This window comes from Salvelinus namaycush, chromosome 4, assembly GCF_016432855.1.
Source record: "Salvelinus namaycush isolate Seneca chromosome 4, SaNama_1.0, whole genome shotgun sequence".
NCBI classification, from domain to species: domain Eukaryota; kingdom Metazoa; phylum Chordata; class Actinopteri; order Salmoniformes; family Salmonidae; genus Salvelinus; species Salvelinus namaycush.
In genome coordinates, this window is record NC_052310.1 from 16,092,999 (window position 1) to 16,107,677 (window position 14,679).

Below are 14,679 nucleotides of genomic sequence, written 5' to 3' on the forward strand. Positions count from 1 at the left end.
TGTTTTCTGCTCTGTCAGGACAAGTCTAGCAGCCTTGCACCAAACCCAGAAGCTCATGTCTGTCTCTGATCGACCTTCATTTCCTCAACTGGGACAGGTGAAGTTTCTCACCTCAGGCCTCTTCTGGAACACTAATTACAAAATACAGAATGTTACCATGATGCATTTTTTTTTTTACCAGGCAAAACATAGGTGCTCTCACTGCACAGCATACACAATGATGTGTAAAACAGAAATCCATGAACATGGTTTCTGCAGATGTTATGTGGATATTAATTGTGTATTTTGCTCAGATTAGTAGAGCGTTCAATGTAGCATTCTACGCTGACTGCAGGAATGTCCACTAGAGCTGTTGCCAGAGAATGTCATGTTAATTTCTCTACCATAAGCCACCTCCAACATTGTTTTAGAGAATATGGCAGTACATCCAACCAGCATCACAACAGAAGACCATGTGTAACCACGTCAGCCCAGGACCTCTGCATCTAGCTTCTTCACCTGCGGGATCGTCTGAGACCAGCCACCCGGACAGCTGATGAAACTGGGTTTTCACAACCGAATAATTTCTGCACAAACTGTCAGAAACTGTCTCAGGGAAGGTCATCTGCGTGATCGTCGTCCTCACCAGGGTCTTGACCTGACTGCAGTTAGGTGGCGTAACCAACTTCAGTGGGCAAATGCACAATTGCATTTTATCGATGGCAATTTGAATCCACAGAGATACCGTGATGAGATCCTGAGGCCCATTTTCATGCCATTCATTCACCATCATCACCTCATGTTTCAGCATGATAATGCACAGCCACATGTCGCAAGGATCTGTACACAATGTCAAATGTCCCAGTTCTTCCGTTGCTTGCATACTCACCAGCTATATCACCCACTGAGCATGTTTGGGATGCTCTGGATCGACATGTATGACAGCGTGTTCCAGTTCCCGCCAATATCCAGCAACTTCGCACAGCCATTGAAGAGGAGTGGAACAACATTCCACAATCAACAGCCTGATTTAGTGGATTTGGCTATTTCAGCACACCTGTTGCTGACAGGGGTATAAAATTGAGCACAGAGACATACAATCTCCATAGACAAACATTGTCAGTAGAATGGCACATACTGAAGAGCTCAGTGACTTTCAACGTAGCACCGTCATAGGATGACACTGTTCCAACAAGTCAGTTTGTCAAATTTCTGCCCTGCTAGAGCTGCCCCTGTCAACTGTAACTGCTGTTATGGTAGGCCACACAAGCTCACAGAACGGTTCCGCCGACTGCTGAAGTGCGTAGCGTGTACAAATCGTCTGTCCTCGGTTGCAACACTCACTACCGAGTTCCAAACTGCTTCTGGAAGCAACGTTGGCACAAGAACTGTTCGTCAGGAGCTTCATGAAATGCGTTTCCATGGCCGAGCAGCTGCACACAAGCCTAAGATCACCATGCGCAATGCCAAGCGTCGGCTAGAGTGGTGTAAAGCTCGCCGCCATTGGACTCTGGAGAAGCGGAAACGCGTTCTCTAGAGTGATGAATCGCTCTTACCATCTGGCAGTAATACGGAAGAATCTGGGTTTGGCAGATGCCAGGAGAATGCTACCTGCTACCTGTGAAGTTTGATGGAGGGGGAATAATGGTCTTGGGCTGTTTTTCATGATTCGGGCTAGGCCCATTAGTTCCAGTGAAGGGAAATCTTAATGCTACAGCATACAATGACGTTCTAGACGATTCTGTGCTTCCAATTTTGTGGCAATAGTTTGGGGAAGGCCCCTTTCCTCTTTCATCATGACAATGCCCCCGTACACAAAGTGAGGTCCATACAGAAATGGTTTGTCGAGATTGGTGTGGAAGAACTTGACCTGCCTGCACAGAGCCCTGAACTCAACCCCATCGAACACTTTTGGGATGAATTTGAACACCAATTGCGAGCTATGCTTAATTGCCCAACATCAGTGCCGGACCTCACTAACGCTCTTGTGGCTATATCGAAGCAAGTCGCCACAGCAATGTTTCAACATATAGTGGAAAGCCTTCACAGAAGAGTGGAGACTGTTAAAGCAGCAAAGGGGGGACCAACTCCATATTAATGCCCATGATTTTGGAATGAGATGTTCGACGAGCAGGTGTCCACATACTTTTGGCCATGTAGTGTATCTGTGACCAACAGATGCATACAGTGGGGAGAACAAGTATTTGACACACTGCCGATTTTGCAGGTTTTCCTACTTACAAAGCATGTAGAGGTCTGTAATTTTTATCATAGGTACACTTCAACTGTGAGAGACGGAATCTAGAAAATCACATTGTATGATTTTTAAGTAATTAATTTGCATTTTATTGCATGACATAAGTATTTGATACATCAGAAAAGCAGAACTTAATATTTGGTACAGAAACCTTTGTTTGCAATTACAGAGATCATACGTTTCCTGTAGTTCTTGACCAGGTTTGCACACACTGCAGCAGGGATTTTGGCCTACTCCTCCATACAGACCTTCTCCAGATCCTTCAGGTTTCGGGGCTGTCGCTGGGCAATACGGACTTTCAGCTCCCTCCAAAGATTTTCTATTGATTTCAGGTCTGGAGACTGGCTAGGCCACTCCAGGACCTTGAGATGCTTCTTACGGAGCCACTCCTTAGTTGCCCTGGCTGTGTGTTTCGGGTCGTTGTCATGCTGGAAGACCCAGCCACGACCCATCTTCAATGTTCTTACTGAGGGAAGGAGGTTGTTGGCCAAGACCTCGCGATACATGGCCCCATCCATCCTCCCCTCAATACGGTGCAGTCATCCTGTCCCCTTTGCAGAAAAGCATCCCCAAAGAATGATGTTTCCACCTCCATGCTTCACAGTTGGGATGGTGTTCTTGGGGTTGTACTCATCCTTCTTCTTCCTCCAAACACGGCGAGTGGAGTTTAGACCAAAAAGCTCTATTTTTGTCTCATCAGACCACATGACCTTTTCCCATTCCTCCTCTGGATCATCCAGATGGTCATTGGCAAACTTCAGACGGGCCTGGACATGCGCTGGCTTGAGCAGGGGGACCTTGCGTGCGCTGCAGGATTTTAATCCATGACGGCGTAGTGTGTTACTAATGGTTTTCTTTGAGACTGTGGTCCCAGCTCTCTTCAGGTCATTGACCAGGTCCTGCCGTGTAGTTCTGGGCTGATCCCTCACCTCCTCATGATCATTGATGCCCCACGAGGTGAGATCTTGCATGGAGCCCCAGACCGAGGGTGATTGACCGTCATCTTGAACTTCTTCCATTTTCTAATAATTGCGCCAATAGTTGTTGCCTTCTCACCAAGCTGCTTGCCTATTGTCCTGTAGCCCATCCCAGCATTGTGCAGGTCTACAATTTTATCCCTGATGTCCTTACACAGCTCTCTGGTCTTGGCCATTGTGGAGAGGTTGGAGTCTTTTGATTGAGTGTGTGGACAGGTGTCTTTTATACAGGTAACGAGTTCAAACAGGTGCAGTTAATACAGGTAATGAGTGGAGAACAGGAGGGCTTCTTAAAGAAAAACTAACAGGTCTGTGAGAGCCGGAATTCTTACTGGTTGGTAGGTGATCAAATACTTATGTCATGCAATAAAATGCAAATGAATTACTTAAAAATCATACAATGTGATTTTCTGGATTTTTGTTTTAGATTCCGTCTCTCACAGTTGAAGTGTACCTATGATAAAAAATTACAGACCTCTACATGCTTTGTAAGTAGGAAAACCTGCAAAATCGGCAGTGTGTCAAATACTTGTTCTCCCCACTGTATGTGTGTATTCCCAGTCATGTGAAATCCATAGATCCTAATTAATTAATTTCAAGTGACTGATTTACTTATATGAATTGTAACTCAGTAAAATCTTAGAAATTGTTGAATGTTGCATTTATATTTTTGTTCAGTGTAAACATGTGCTGCACGGAATCATGATCAGACAGGTAGAGAAATACATTCCTCCATAATCTCTGTCATTAAAAGTTATCATGGTAAACATTCTAAGATCTTGGTGGGGATAATTCTACTTTACCTAAGATAAAATGACCCAGTTGTTTATTTCATTTTACATTATAATTTTTCTCTTTGGAACTGAAGCTGGGTTTCAATAATACGTGGTTGATTTCAGAACCTCTGGCAGCCTCTAACGCACCGCGAAATCAGCATAAGAGTGCCACCGTTAAGCAAGTGCAAATCCAACTGCGCATGCGTTTATAGTTACCCATGATGCACTTCATGTGAAATGGTTTTTGTTTTCCACTGTAATATATTAAAACAGGCATATTTCTTTACGATCCTAATGTTATGCATTACATAGTCGTGACTGTACACGTTGAACAGGGCACGAGATGTGTTTCTGGATCGCGAGATTAGTATTACCGGAATAGGAAAAGGGAAGTCCTTGAATCCCATCCCAATGTTACGTTAGAGTTGTCAGTAAACTCTGGTTTCTCTTCAGATCGCATAAATCTTTCGTCTTTTACTAAAGATTTCCGTGGAGAGGAACATTATGAGTATCAACACATTTTTTGATACCCTGCTTTACTGCGGGTCGTCCTTCGGATTGTGAAGTGTAATTTCAGACCTGTGCAGTTAGGTATTAACATTTAGGACAGTAATATGTCATTGTAAACACTATATCAGTAAGCGAAACCTGGTGGACTCGAGGCTTGGTGGTGCATTTACAAGTTAGTTATGTGTTAGATGATGAGCGTATTACTTTCTGCAGCTTTGATACTCTATTACTACTATAATTATTTTCAGTCGCTATAACATTTATACAGTGCATTCGGAAAGTATTCAGACACCATGACTGTTTCCACATTTTGTTACATTACATTCTTATTATAAAAAGGATTATATAAACATTATTTGCAAATGTATTAAAAATAAAAATTTGAAATATCACATTTACATAAGTTTTCAGACCCTAAAGCTCTGTCAGGTTGGATGGGGAGCGTCATTCAGAGACTTGTTCTAAAGCCACTCCTGCTTTGTCTTGGCTGTGTGCTTAGGGTCGTTGTCCTGTTGGAAGGTGAACCTTCGCTCCAGTCTGAGGTCCTGAGCGCACTGGAGCAGGTTTTCTTCAAGTATTTCTCTGTACTTTGCTCCGTTCATCTTTCCCTCGATCCTGACTAGTTTCCCAGTCTCTGCCGCTGAAAAACATGCTGCCACCACCATGCTTCACGGTAGGGATGGTGCCAGGTTTCCTCCAGGCGTGATGCTTGGCATTCCGGCTGAAGAGTTCAATTTTGGTTTCATCAGACCAGAGAATCTGGTTTCTCATGCTCTGAAAGTTGTTCAGGTGCCTTTTGACATACTCCAAGCTGGCTATCATGTGCCTTTTACTAAAAAGTGGCTTCCATCTGGCCACTCTACCATAAAGGCCTGATTGGTGGAGTGCTGCGGAGATGGTTGTCCTTCTGGAAGGTTCTACCATCTCCACAGAGGAACTCTGGAGCTCTATCAGAGTGACCATCAGGTTCTTGGTCACCTCACTGACCAAGGTCCTTCTCCCCTGATTGCTCAGTTTGGCCAGGAGGACTGCTCTAGGAAGAGTCTTGGTGATTCCAAACTTCTTCCATTTAAGAATGGGTGAAAGGGGGATACCTAGTTGGTTGTCCAACTGAATGTATTCAACTGAAATCTGTCTTCCGCGTTTAACCCAACCCCTCTGAATCAGAGAGGTGCAGGGGGGCTGCCTTAATCGACATCCACGGCGCCCGGGGAACAGTGGGTTAGCTGCCTTGCTCAGGGGCAGAATGATAGATTTTTACCTTGTCAGGTCGGGGATTCAATCCAGCAACCTTCCGGTTACTGGCCCAACGCACTAACCACTAGGCTACCTGCTGCCGGAGGCCACTGTGTTCTTGGGGACCGTCAATGCTGCAGAAATGTTTTGGTACCCTTCCCCAGATCTGTGCCTCTACACAATCCTTGTCTCGGAGCTCTACGGACAGCTCCTTCGACCTCATGGCTTAGTTTTTGCTCTGACATGCACTGTTAACTGTGTGACCTTATATAGACAGGTGTGTGCCTTTCCAAATTATGTTCAATCTATTGAATTTACCACAGGTGGACTGCAATCAAGTTGTAGAAACATCTCAAGGAGGATCAATGGAAACAGGATGCACCTGAGCTCAATTTTCGAGTCTTATAGCAAAGGTTCTGAATACTTATGTAAATAAGGTACTTCTGTTTTTTATTTGTAATAAATGTACAAAAATGTCTAGAAACCTGTTTTCGCTTTGTCATTATTTGGTATTGTGTGTTAATTGATGAGGAAGAAAATACATGTAATCAATTTTAGAATAAAAAAGTCAATGGGTCTGAATACTTTCTAAATGTACTGTATATTACAAGTGATGAACTTTGTTTCTTTCATATTATCATGTTTCTATTATCAGTTAATTACAGAAATATATACATTAATGATTGACAGTAGGCTATTTCCTCCTCTTTGGTATAAGCCCTTTTGACAGCTTGTCTCGTAATTCAGTTTTAGTGCCAATTGCCACAACCTGATCTGTTTCACCTGTCTTTGTGCTTGTCTCCACCCCCCTCCAGATGTCACCCATCTCCCTCATTATCCCCAGGCTATTTATACCTGTGTTCTGTTTTTTACCTTTATTTAACTAGGCAAGTCTTAAGAACAAAATCTTATTTTCAATGACGACCAAGGAACAGTGGGTTAACTGCCTTGTTCAGGGGCAGAATGATAGATTTTTAGCTTGTCAGCTCGGGGATTCAATCTTGCAACCTTTCGGTTACTAGTCCAATACTCTAACCACTAGGCTACCTAGTGGCTATCTACTGTCTGTTGCCAGTTCGTTCAACAGAACAAAAAACCTACCAGCGTTTTCCCCGTGCTTCTGTCTTTCTCTAGTTCCTGTTTTCTAGCTTTCCCGGTTTTGACAATTCTGCCTGCCCTGACCCTGAGCCTGCCTGCCGTTCTGTACCTTGTCACACCACCCTGGATTACTGACCTCTGCCTGCCCTGACCCTGAGCTTGCCTGCCGTTCTGTACCTTGTCACACCACCCTGGATTACTGACCTCTGCCTGCCCTGACCCTGAGCCTGCCTGCCGTTCTGTACCTTTCTGACTCTGCTCTGGATTACTGACCTCTGCCTGCCATTGACCTGTCGTTTGCTTGCCCCCCAATTTTTGTAATAAACTTTTGTTACTTTGAAACTGTCTGCATCTGGGTCTTCTCCTGAGCCTTGATAGTACAAACTGGCCATGACGGACCCAGCAGATAGGACCAGCTCTGCAAAGCAGTCTCCTCCCACGGAGACACCATTGGAAGGCACGAGGAGTTGCTTCGTGGTCTTTTGGAAGGGTTCCAGTCAAATCAAATCAAATGTATTTATATAGCCCTTCTTACATCAGCTGATATCTCAAAGTGCTGTACAGAAACCCAGCCTAAAACCCCAAACAGCAAGCAATGCAGGTGTAGAAGCACGGTGGCTAGGAAAAACTCCCTAGAAAGGCCAAAACCTAGGAAGAAACCTAGAGAGGAACCAGGCTATGATGGGTGGCCAGTCCTCTTCTGGCTGTGCCGGGTGGAGATTATAACAGAACATGGCCAAGATGTTCAAATGTTCATAAATGACCAGCATGGTCAAATAATAATAATCACAGTGGTTGTCGAGGGTGCAACAAGTCAGAACCTCAGGAGTAAATGTCAGTTGGCTTTTCATAGCCGATCATTGAGAGTATCTCTACCGCTCCTGCTGTCTCTAGAGAGTTGAAAACAGCAGGTCTGGGACAGGTAGCATGTCCGGTGAACAGGTCAGGGTTCCATAGCCGCAGGCAGAACAGTTAAAACTGGAGCAGCAGCACGGCCAGGTGGACTGGGGACAGCAAGGAGTCATCATGCCAGGTAGTCCTGAGGCATGGTCCTAGGTAGTCCTCCGAGAGAGAGAAAGAAAGAAAGAAAGAAAGAGAGAAAGAGAGAATTAGAGAGAGCATACTTAAATTCACACAGGACACCGGATAAGACAGGAGAAGTACTCCAGATATAACAGACTGACTCTAGCCCCCTGACACATAAACTACTGCAGCATAAATACTGGAGGCTGAGACAGGAGGGGTCAGGAGACACTGTGGCCCCATCCGATGATACCCCCGGACAGGGCCAAACAGGCAGGATATAACCCCACCCACTTTGCCAAAGCACAGCCCCCACACCACTAGAGGGATATCTTCAACCACCAACTTACCATCCTGAGACAAGGCCGAGTATAGCCCACAAAGATCTCCGCCTCGGCACAACCCAAGGGGGGGGCGCCAACCCAAACAGGAAGATCACGTCAGCGACTCAACCCACTCAAGTGACGCACCCCTCCTAGGGACGGCATGGAAGAGCACCAGTAAGCCAGTGACTCAGCCCCTGTAATAGGGTTAGAGGCAGAGAATCCCAGTGGAGAGAGGGGAACCGGCCAGGCAGAGACAGCAAGGGCGGTTCGTTGCTCCAGAGCCTTTCCGTTCACCTTCACACTCCTGGGCCAGACTACACTCAATCATATGACCTACTGAAGAGATGAGTCTTCAGTAAAGACTTAAAGGTTGAGACCGAGTCTGTGTCTCTCACATGGGTAGGCAGACCATTCCATAAAAATGGAGCTCTATAGGAGAAAGCCCTGCCTCCAGCTGTTTGCTTAGAAATTCTAGGGACAATTAGGGGGCATGCGTCTTGTGACCGTAGCGTACGTGTAGATATGTACGGCAGGACCAAATCGGAAAGATAGGTAGGAGCAAGCCCATGTAATGCTTTGTAGGTTAGCAGTAAAACCTTGAAATCAGCCCTTGCCTTAACAGGAAGCCAGTGTAGGGAGGCTAGCACTGGAGTAATATGATCAAATTTTCTGGTTCTAGTCAGGATTCTAGCAGCCGTATTTAGCACTAACTGAAGTTTATTTAGTGCTTTATCCGGGTAGCCGGAAAGTAGAGCATTGCAGTAGTCTAACCTAGAAGTAACAAAAGCATGGATACATTTTTCTGCATCATTTTTGGACAGAAAGTTTCTGATTTTTGCCATGTTATTTTTGCCATGGAAAAAAGCTGTCCTTGAAACAGTCTTGATATGTTCGTCAAAAGAGAGATCAGGGTCCAGAGTAACGCCAAGGTCCTTCACAGTTTTATTTGAGACGACTGTACAACCATCAAGATTAATTGTCAGATTCAACAGAAGATCTCTTTGTTTCTTGGGACCTAGAACAAGCATCTCTGTTTTGTCTGAGTTTGAAAGTAGAAAGTTTGCAGCCATCCACCACGTCTGAAACACAGGCTTCTAGCGACGGCAATTTTGGGGCTTCACCATGTTTCATTGAATTGTACAGCTGTGTGTCATCCGCATAGCAGTGAAAGTTACCATTATGTTTTCGAATGACATCCCCAAGAGGTAAAATATATAGTGAAAACAATAGTGTTCCTAAAACGGAACCTTGAGGAACACCGAAATGTACAGTTGATTTGTCAGAGGACAAACCATTCACAGAGACAAACTGATATCTTTCCGACAGATAAGATCTAAACCAGGCCAGAACTTGTCCGTGTAGACCAATTTGGGTTTCCAATCTCTCCAAAAGAATGTGGTGATCGATGGTATCAAAAGCAGCACTAAGGTCTAGGAACACGAGGACAGATGCAGAGCCTCGGTCTGACGCCATTAAAAGGTAATTTACCACCTTCACAAGTTTAGTCTCAGTGCTATGATGGGGTCTAAAACCAGACTGAAGCATTTCGTATACATTGTTTGTCTTCAGGAAGGCAGTGAGTTGCTGCGCAACAGCTTTTTCTAACATTTTTGAGAGGAATGGAAGATTCGATATAGGCCGATAGTTTTTTATATTTTCTGGGTCAAGGTTTGGCTTTTTCAAGAGAGGCTTTATTACTGCCAATTTAGTGAGTTTGGTACACATCCGGTGGATAGAGAGACGTTTATTATGTTCAACATAGGAGGGCCAAGCACAGGAAGCAGCTCTTTCAGTAGTTTATTTGGAATAGGGTCCAGTATGCAGCTCGAAGGTTTAGAGGCCATGATTATTTTCATCATTGTGTCAAGAGATATAGTACTAAAACACTTGAGTGTCTCTCTTGATCCTAGGTCCTGGCAGAGTTGTGCAGACTCAGGACAACTGAGCTTTGGAGGAATACGCAGATTTAAAGAGGAGTCCGTAATTTGCTTTCTAATGATCATGATCTTTTCCTCAAAGAAGTTCATGAATTTATTACTGCTGAAGTGAAAGCCATCCTCTCTTGGGGAATGCTGCTTTTTAGTTAGCTTTGCGCCAGTATCAAAAAGAAATTTCGGATTGTTCTTATTTTCCTCAATTAAGTTGGAAAAATAGGATGATCGAGCAGCAGTGAGGGCTCTTCGATACTGCACGGTACTGTCTTTCCAAGCTAGTCGGAAGACTTCCAGATTGGTGTGGCGCCATTTCCGTTCCAATTTTCTGGAAGCTTGCTTCAGAGCTCGGGTATTTTCTGTATACCAGGGAGCTAGTTTCTTATGACAAATGTGTTTCGTTTTTAGGGGTGCAACTGCATCTAGGGTATTGCGCAAGGTTAAATTGAGTTCCTCAGTTAGGTGGTTAACTGATTTTTGTCCTCTGACGTCCTTGGGTAGGCAGAGGGAGTCTGGAAGGGCATCAAGGAATCTTTGGGTTGTCTGAGAATTTATAGCACTACTTTTGATGCTCCTTGGTTGGGGTCTGAGCAGATTATTTGTTGCGATTGCAAACGTAATAAAATCCTTGGCCGAACACCTTGACTGAGCGTTGAACACATTGCTGGAGCAATTCCGCGGGTTGTCTGTCAGGCAGCCTACCAAGGCCGTAACCTCCCAGCCCCTCAGTAACCCGGCTGTTAGCAACGCGGCCTCCCCGGTTTCCAGAGAACCCTGTTTACCTTCTCCGGAATGCTTCGCTGGAGAGTCGGGAACCTGTCGGCCGTTTCTCGCGCAGTGTTCTCTCATCATTGAGCTGCAGCCCTCCTCCTTCCCCTCGGACTGCTCGAGTCGGTCGTATTCTACAGTCTGGAGGAGTTTGTGGCAGAGGTGAAGAAGGCTTTAGATTTTATATTGTCCGGGAGAGAGGCTGCCCGGAAGTTACTCCAGCTTTGGGAAGACTACCGCAGTGTGGCAGACTTTGCGGTGGAGTTTCGCACATTGGCAGCGGAGAGTGCCTGAAACCCGTAATCGCTGTTCGACACATTCCTGTACGGATTATAGGAGGAAGTGAAGGACGAGCTAGTAGCCCGGATCTACCGACGGATTTCGACTCGCTCATTGCCTCGATCATCCGGATCGATGGGAGGCTAAGGGAACGTAGGAAGGAGAGGAGGTCCGATTCCACTCGCCCACCCAAGGATTCCACCTTACCTCCGAGGCTTCCCGGAAGTTCCCGACGTCTCCGTGGCCGAGAAGACCCAAGACTACCCGAGTTCCCCTGAGAGTCTGTATTACGGGACTACTGGTCATTTCGTGTCCTCCTGTCCACTAAAAGACCAGGGTCGACAGTAGGGGTGAGTACTCTGGTGGGCCATGTTTGTGGTGAAAATTTCAACAAGAGTACTAAAATGAAGAGACATATGAGGACTCACACAGGGGAGGATCCTTATCAGTGTGGCAAAGTGTTCAATCAGAGTGGAAATCCGCAATTGCACATGAGGAGCCACACAGGGGAGAAAGCTTTGTGTGCACAGTATGTGACGAATGTTTTAGCGACAGAAATATATTAACCAAGCATCTGACAATTCACACTATGGAACACACTAATGACAAACCCATGAGGAGAATGCCCAAGAGGAAGAAAACATGACCGTTTCCTGTGTGGCAAAAAGGCATCTTTAGTTCCCTGATCAGTGATCTATAAATAAAGAGAGGCTGTACTCACAGTACACACACAGGGCTATGTCTTCCTTGACTGTTTCTGGTGTCATCTTCTATCTAGTGCACTTTCTTTAATTGCACATGTTGGAGATACACAAACGTGTCTAAATTGGACTGTTTTTGTACATTACTTTTTGTACATCTCCTACCTGGAAGCAACCTGTCAGTGTTTTGCAGATCTGCGAAAGTTAATGTTCCATTTGTTTAGATTTAGCCTGTGGTTAAAGTGCATTCTTTATTTCCACATGTAAATTGTACATGTAATATGGAGTAGTATAGTAATAAAATTGAGAAAAAACTTGGCACATCATTGAGATGCCAAATTTGGTTGTTTACTGTCAGTGGTTGAACCCGGAGAGATTTCAACTGGTTCCCAACAGCAGGATGGAATGGAAAGGGGAGATATCAGACTGCAGTTCTTGAAGTTGCTTTTTGTCCTGACTTGTTGACTGACTGAGCTCTTGTTTCCCTCTAATCTGTGAGGGCTCTGGGTCTTTCTGGTCCAGACACCTCTACTCGTGAGCCACAAGCAGCGCAGGGCGAATATCCACAGCAGCAGACCGAGTGAGTAGCTAGGGGTCTAGACAGATGGAAGGAGAAAGGATTAGACAAACAGATCGGCTAGGCCTATTGAAAACCTATGCGTGATGTATGCTATGTATTTTAGCAAGATATGTATCTGTATTACTATTAGCTAAACGTTTGAACTGGTCTAGCTGGGTTCTTCACCTGCGGGATCGTCTGAGACCAGCCACCCAGACAGCTGATGAAACTGTGGGTTTTCACAATCGAACCGGCAGAAACGTTCTCAGAGAAGCTCATCTGCGTGCTCGTCGTCTTCACCAGGGTCTTGACCTGACTGCAGTTAGGCGGTGTAACCGACTGCCCCCCTTCGATGTTCACTGGAACGCTGGAGAAGTATGCTCTTCTCGGATGAATCCAGGTTTCAACTGAATGGGAAGACGGCGTGTATGGCGTTGTGTGGGTGAGAGATTTGCTGATGTCAACAAAGTGCCCCATGGTGGCGGTGGGGTTATGGTATGGGCAGGCATAAGCTACAAACAACGAAAACAATTGCATTTTATCAATGGCAATTTTAAATGCACAGCGATACCGTGACGAGATCCTGAGGCCCATTGTCGTGCCATTAATTTTCTGCCATCACCTCATGTTTCAGCATGATAGTGCAAGGCCACATAACGCAAGGATCTGTACACAATAACTGGAAGAAATATTTTTTCCCAGTTCTTCCATGGCCTACAGAGTCACCAGACATGTCACCCATTGAGCATGTTTGGGATGCTCTGGATTGACGTGTACGACAGCGTGTTCAGGTTCTTAACACTGACACGGTCCACTGTAAGTGCTGTTATTGTGAAGTGTAAACGTCTCGGAGCAAGAACGGCTCAGCCGTGAAGTGGTAGGCCACACTAGCTCACAGAACGGGATCGCCGAGTGCTGAAGAGCATATGCATAGAGCCAACTGTAAAGTTTGATGGAGGAGGAATAATGATCTGGGGCTGTTTTTCATGTTTCAGTGAAGGGAAATCTTAACGCTACAGCATACAATGACATTTTAGACGATTCTGTGCTTCCAGTTTTGTGGAAACAGTTTGGGGAAGGCCCCTTTCCTATTTCATCATGACAATGCCCGTGCACAAAATGAGGTCCATACAGAAATGGTTTGTTTAAATCGGTTTGGAAGAACTTGATTGGCCTGCACAGAGCCCTGATCTCAACCCCATCGAACACCTTTGGGATGAATTGGAACTCCAACTGCGAGCAAGGCCTAATTGCCCAACATCAATGCCGGACCTCACTAACGCTCTTGTCGCTGAATTGAGTCAAATCCTGGCAGAAATGTTCCAACATATAGTGAAAGGCCTCCACAGAAGAGGGGAGACTGTTATAGCAGCAACGAGGGGACCAACTCCATATTAATGCCCATGATTTTGGAATGAGATGTTTGACGAGCAGGTGTCCACATACTTTTGTCCATGTGGTGTATCTGTGACCAGCAGATGCATATGTGTATTCCCAGTCATGTGAAATCCATAGATTAAGGCCTAATTAATTAATTTCAAGTGACTGATTTACTTATATGAATTGTAACTCAGTAAAATCTTTGACATTTTTGAATGTTGCATTTATATTTTTGTTCAGTGTAAATATGTGCTGCACGGAATCATGATCAGACAGGTAGAGAAAGAAATTCCTCCATAATCTCTGTCATTAAAAGTTATCATGGTAAACATTCTAAGATCTTGGTGGGGACACTTCGACTTTACCTAAGATAAAATGACCCAGTTGTTGTTTATTTCATTTTACATTATAATTTTTCTCTTTGGAACTAAAGCTGGGTTTCAATGATACGTGGTTGATTTCAGAACCTGACAGCCTCAAACGCACGGCGAAATCAGCACAAGAGTGCCACCTGCCGTTAAGCAAGTGCAAATCCAACTGCGCATGCGTTTGTAGTTACCCATCATGCACGTCGTGTAAAATAATTTTGTTTTCCACTGTAATATATTAAAACAGGAATATATTTTTTACTATCCTAATGTTATGCATTACATAGTTATGACTGTACACATTGAACATGGCACGAGATTTGTTTCGGGGCAGCGAGATTAGTATTACCGCAATAGGAAAAGGGAAATCCTTGAATCCCGTCCCAATGTTAGGCGTACGCTTTCTGTTCTCTTCATGTCGCGTAAATCTTTCGCCTTTTACTAATGTGTTCCGTGGAGAGGAACAATACAAGTATCAATAACTTTTTTTGACACCTTGCTTTACTACGGG

General features: G+C 44.8%; 2 non-coding genes across 2 annotated transcripts; both read left to right on the top strand.

Moving 5' to 3' along the window:
• The first annotated feature begins 4,422 nt into the window (after nt 1–4,422).
• LOC120046888 lies at nt 4,423–4,537 on the top strand. Its single transcript, XR_005476870.1, has one exon. It is a non-coding gene; the product is annotated as a U5 spliceosomal RNA (small nuclear RNA).
• A 10,031-nt stretch (nt 4,538–14,568) lies between these two features.
• Nucleotides 14,569–14,679, top strand: LOC120046889. The gene has a single exon (XR_005476871.1). It is a non-coding gene; the product is annotated as a U5 spliceosomal RNA (small nuclear RNA).